Here is a 6,308-nt window from a genome sequence, read left to right on the forward strand (position 1 = left end):
TTAATGATAGTTGATCAATGCCCTTTGTTCAATAGAATGCAAAATGGTATAATTATTATTCAATTATATCACAGGGGCCTAGGACGTCGTAACGTATTTTCGTAATATACGTGCGGATCCAAGCAGTGCAGCTTTTTGCATTTGACTGATGGTGATTTTGTCAAGTTTTAACTGTTTTAAATGTCATTCCAGTACTTTTGGAATAGCACCCAGTGTGCCGATTACCACTGGAATTACCACTGCTGGTTTGTGCCATAATCGTTGCATTTCAATTTTTAGGTCCTGGTATTTTGTGATTTTTTCATGTTCTTTCTCGTCGACCCGGCTACCCCCTGGTATTGTGATGTCTATGATTGTAACCTTATTTTTCTCAACCAGTGTGATGTCTGGCGTGTTATGCGCCAGTATTTTGTCTGTTTGTATACGAAAATCCCACAGGATCTTGACCATCTGACCTTCGGTGACTTTTTCAGGCCTATGTTCCCACCAGTTTGTTGTTTTAATATTATAATTTTTGCACAAATTCCAGTGGATCATTTGTGCTACTGAATTGTGCCGCAATTTATAGTCAGTCTGTGCAATTTTTTTACAGCAGCTGAGTATGTGGTCAACAGTTTCATCAACTTCTTTGCAAAGTCTACATTTGGCATCATCAGAGGATTTTTCGATTTTGGCCTTAATGGCATTTGTTCGGATAGCTTGCTCTTGCGCAGCCAGGATTAGTGACTCTGTTTCTTTCTTTAATGTACCTGTTGTTAACCATAACCAAGTTTTTTCACTGTCCACTTTATCTTTTATTTTTTCCAGAAATTGACCATGCAATGCTTTGTTCTGCCAACTCTCCATTCTTGATTTTATCAAATCTTTTCTGTATTCTTGTTTCATCTGTTGGGCCTTCAGTAGATTTTTGTTCTTTACTTCGATTAATAGATGTTCTTGACTTTCTTTTAGATAATCAGCCAGTGCATGTTTTTCTTCTTCAACTATTTGCTTCACTTGTAATAATCCTCTGCCACCTGATTTTTGGGTTTTTAAAATTATTATTATTGCATCAACAGAATTGTATCACAGCGGCCAGTTGTTTCGCCGGATTTGGCATTGATTACTAGTCGGGCCCCACCCAGGGGCCTAGGACGTCGTAACGTATTTTCGTAATATACGTGCAGATCCAAGCAGTGCGGCCTTTTGCATTTGACTGGTGGTGATTTTGTCAATTTTTAACTGTTTTAAATGTAATTCCAGTGCTTTGGGAATAGCACCCAGTGTGCCGATTACCACTGGAATTACCACTGCTGGTTTGTGCCATAATCGTTGAATTTCAATTTTTAAGTCCTGGTATTTTGCGATTTTTTCATATTCCTTCTCGGCGACCCTGCTATCACCTGGTATTGCGATGTCTATGATTGTAACCTTATTTTTCTCAACCAGTGTGATGTCTGGTGTATTATGCGCCAGTATTTTATCCGTTTGTATGCGAAAATCCCACAAGATCTTGACCATCTGACCCTCGACGACTTTTTCAGGCTTATGTTCCCACCAGTTTGTTGCTGTTTTAATGTTACAATTTTTGCACAAATTCCAGTGGATCATTTGTGCCACTGAATTGTGCCGCATTTTATAGTCAGTCTGCGCGATTTATTATTATTATTATTATTATTATTATTATTATTATTATTATTATTATTATTATTATTATTATTATTATTATTATTATTATTATTATTATTGCATCAACAGAATTGTATCACAGCGGCCAGTTGTTTCGCCGGATTTGGCATTGATTACTAGTCGGGCCCCACCCAGGGGCCTAGGACGTCGTAACGTATTTTCGTAATATGTGTGCGGATCCAAGCAGTGCGGCCTTTTGCATTTGACTGATGGTGATTTTGTCAATTTTTAACTGTTTTAAATGTAATTCCAGTGCTTTTGGAATAGCACCCAGTGTGCCGATTACCACTGGAATTACCACTGCTGGTTTGTGCCATAATCGTTGAATTTCAATTTTTAAGTCCTGGTATTTTGCGATTTTTTCATATTCCTTCTCGGCGACCCTGCTGTCACCTGGTATGCGACCCTGCTATCACCTGGTATATTATTATTATTAATATTATTATTAATATTATTATTATTAATATTATTATTATTAATAATAATAATAATAATAATAATAATAATAATAATAATAATAATAATAATAATAATAATAATAATAATAATAATAATAATAATAATAATAATAATAATAATAATAATAATAATAATAATAATAATAATAATAATAATAATCAAAACAGTGTGAAATCACAGATACCAGTTCTTTAGTGTTGGCCTTCATTCGCATCAGGTTTTTCCAAAGAACTTAAGATGTTGTACTGTGATGTATTGGCATAGTACATATGTGGATGCAAACAATGGGGCCTTTTGTGATTGATGAAAAAATTGTCTGTGAACATATTTTCTAAGTGCTGGCCAAGGCACTTAACATTGCCTTCATAACCATTGGGACCACCATGGCTGATTTATGCTACAATGTTTTGATTTCAATTTTCAGATCTTGATGTTTTCATTAGGGCTTATTCACGCAATCAAGTGTTTGGACAGGATTTGGCACTTTTATCCACCTATTGAGTCCTACCCAAGGTTATTATCATAATCATCATTATTGTAGTAATTCAGAGAACAAAGTGGTTAATAACATTTAAGGTGAAGTACATATTTATCACCCATCAGTTAAAACTGACTTCAAGAAAACTTTCATTAAACATCAAAAGGCTGCCTCAGTAGAAAAGCATTGCCTTTCAACAAAAGGGTAAGTTCCCGAGGCTCAGAAAAATGAGAGCATCTTCATATTCCTACTAAAAGGACCTCGAATCATGGTGGGGTTTAAAAAAATATGTTCTCAGATTCTTAAAATCCAGACAGCTTTATTTATATGAATGCAATACTTTACATAACATTTTATAAGACGGATGAACTGTTTTGTTCATGAACTGTTAAAATGACCTAATGTCAGCGTTCCAAATATCATGCAGAATTAAATCAGAGTCCAAGGCAGAGCTATCCTTAAAGTTCCAATTTAATAAGACAGACATGTTGCCACATCTGGAAAATCCCAAATCTAAAAGCTTCCTGGGATTCCACCCAGTTGAAAGTTCATGATCTTATCCCCACACCCATAAATCCATCACATGGTCCAATCTTCTTCGGCCACGTTGGCATCTCCACCCAGCTGGTTCCGGTCAGGTGCAGAGGTGCGGAGACAAAAGATGACCTTGGGCTTCTAGAAAGGAATGACAACAACACATTCCACAATTCTACTCTTTTCTATTCCTCCTCCCAATTACTATACTAATGAAACAGCATAATGAAATAATAGAGAGTGTGGCAGGTCAAAAATCCCAAAAGGAATATAACTGCAGGCCTGACACCTAATACACTATAAAGCAGTGGTGGGTTTCTGTCGGTTCGCACCGGATCGGGTGATCCGGTTGGTCAATGAACCCGGAAATAAGTTCCTGCCCCGCCCCTGTCACTCACTCGCAAGGCCTTGGTGTTTTTTGCATCGGGGCTTGCTACAAGAGAGAGGGAGTAAAGACCTTTTCTGGATTGTTGGTGGTGGAGGTGCGGGCCCGTGCTCACTAACACAAGTCCGGGGAAGTCCTTTGCGCCAGCTGGAAAAGGTTGTCACTCATTTTCATATCTTTGTTTTTTCCACTGTTGTGCAAACACAATTCCAACAGCTGTTAACATGTGTAAAATTAAATATGTATTTATTTCCTTTGAAATACAAGTAGTAAGTAGTAAGCTACTTACCTTCTGTAAGTAGCTCTTTTATTGTTTTGTGTACTTATTTTAATTTTATTTAAGTAGTAAGTGCACAAAATAATAAATTTCCTTTTTTATATCTTTTTGTAGATCATCCATTGGGGCAAAAAAATTCAGTGACATCGTCTTGGCCACTCCCATCCGGTCACATGACTGCAAAGCCACTCCCACCCTGTCATGGCCAGCAAGCCACTCCCACCCAGTTACATGGCCAGCAAGCCACTCCCACAAAGGAGGCCACACCCACAGAGTAGGTTCCAAATTTTTTTGAAACCCACCACTGCTATAAAGCTATAACTTTTCTTGCAACTAGTCCTAGTTAATACTTTGGCTATATTATTTGTGACCAATTGAGGAAGTCTCTCAAAAGCTTTTCATAGGCAGTCCCACATAGCCTGTATTGAGATGATTGAAACAGGAATTTCAACCTATGAATCTGATCAGGTCTCACACGGGAACAGTTAACATACTAGCCTGAACTGGGCAAATGCACTACTGACTATCGCTTTATAGCATATAGTTCTCGATGGTAATTGGGACCCGAATTTCCATTGCTAATTGATGTCATAAATTGCAATGCCATGTGTCCTCATTGCTTAGTGACAATAATCCCTGCAGTCCCTGTTCCTATTGATAAGGTTTTCAGGTCATTAAGGGATCCTGCTGGCTTCCAACCATCAAAATCAGTGGGAAAGCCAGCAAGAAGTCCTAGGTGGCTGGCAAGCAAGTCGGTAGGATGGTTAGTGGCTTATGTCCAGCAGGGGAGATGCCAAATGTGAAGAATCAGGACTGCACATTAAGTTCCAGTTAAGCTGATTTATTGTTCTGCCTATACACAAGAATTTAGTCAACTAATAGCACTAAATTGGCACCAAATAAACATTAACTGAATTCAAGGGAGGGAGTGGACTTGGATCACTTGTGGAAATGTAACAATGCTAGGCTGACTCCTCTCTTGACTCTGCCCCCAGGCTCTGCCTCATCTTCGCCTACAAGAGAATATATGAGGGTGTGCAAATTGCCAGGGAGCTGCAGCAGGAGCACAGCAAAGCTCAAGGGTGGTGAGCAAATGGCAGCGAGGCTTGGATGGGTGAGGATGTACATGGAAAGCCATGCTGGTAAAGCTTGGTATGGATGCACGAATGGCTGGGGAGAAGCACTGTGAGTGTAGTGACACCCGGGGTTTCAAGCTGCTGGTTGCAGGAGGGTGTTCAAAGATGTGGCATAGTGTTATCGTAAGGTTTTGGGTAGCTCTGCTGGGTGCAGCCACCCAAAGCGAATCGCAACCTTCCCTGATGGCTTCCCTATCAACTTTGCTTGGGGGGAGGCCAGTAAAGAAGGCTACAAAGTATTGTTATATGATTGTGGGATGCTGCAAACATAAGTATGAGATGGTTGCCAGGCACCCAAATCACAATCATGTGCTTTCAAGGATGCTGAGATAGTTGGAAGAGTCCTGGTTGTACCAAACTTCTTCCATTTGAAAATTATGGAGGGCATTGTGCTCTTAGGAACCTTCAGTGCAGCAGAAATTTTATTGTAGCCTTCCCCAGATCTGTGCCTCGCATACATCCCTGCGACCAATCCGCTCGCACAGAGAGGGCCTCCTCCAGGTGCCGTCCACCAGACAGTGTCGAGGGGCGGCGCCTAGGAGTAGAGCCTTCTCTGTGGCGGGCCCATCCCTGTGGAATGACCTCCCCCCCGGATATTAGGAATACCTCTGACCTCCGCTCCTTTCGTGTAAAGCTCAAGACCCACCTTTTTCAAGTTGCTGGCCTGGCTCAACTTTGATCCAACTATATCGCTCCTGACGGGTTTTTTATTTGGGGTATTTTAATTGCATTCAATTTATTTAGGGGTTTTTAAACATTGTGTTTTTACTTGTTTTTATCTATCAGTTCACCTCCTCCTTGTATATGTCGTATATATGTCTTGGTATATGTTTTGTTATATGTATGTCGATATATTTATTTCCTATGTTTTGTTGTACGCCGCCCCGAGTCCTTCGGGAGAGGGTGCGGCTAAGAAATAAATATTTATTATTTATTATTATTATAATCCTGTCTCTTGAGCAATGCAGGCATTTCCTTTTATTTTATTCTTCTGCTCCATGTCAAGCTCGATTGTGTCACATGACATATCACAATGTTTTTTGCGTTTGCGGATCTGGGGTGGGCGTGACCTGTGCATGATGCATCTGGCCTGCGGGCTGCTAGTTTGACACCCCTGTGCTACAGTATCAGAAGTGGGTATCTCCCGGTTCGGCCCAAATCGGGTGAACCAGTAATGATAGTGGCGGGAGGCTCCACCCACCTGCCCAGCTTCTGTGCATGCACAGAAGCGTCGCACACGAGCACAAGAAAACCATTAGCCCCGGGATTTGCAACCCACTTGTATACATTATGCATTGTTAGCTGTGAGGCCTTCTATAAAAAGTTATGTGCCTTTCCAAATCATGTCCAATCAATTTAATTTACCACAGG

This window comes from Natrix helvetica (assembly GCF_964273705.1).
Source record: "Natrix helvetica genome assembly, chromosome: 2".
NCBI classification, from domain to species: Eukaryota; Metazoa; Chordata; class Lepidosauria; order Squamata; family Natricidae; genus Natrix; species Natrix helvetica.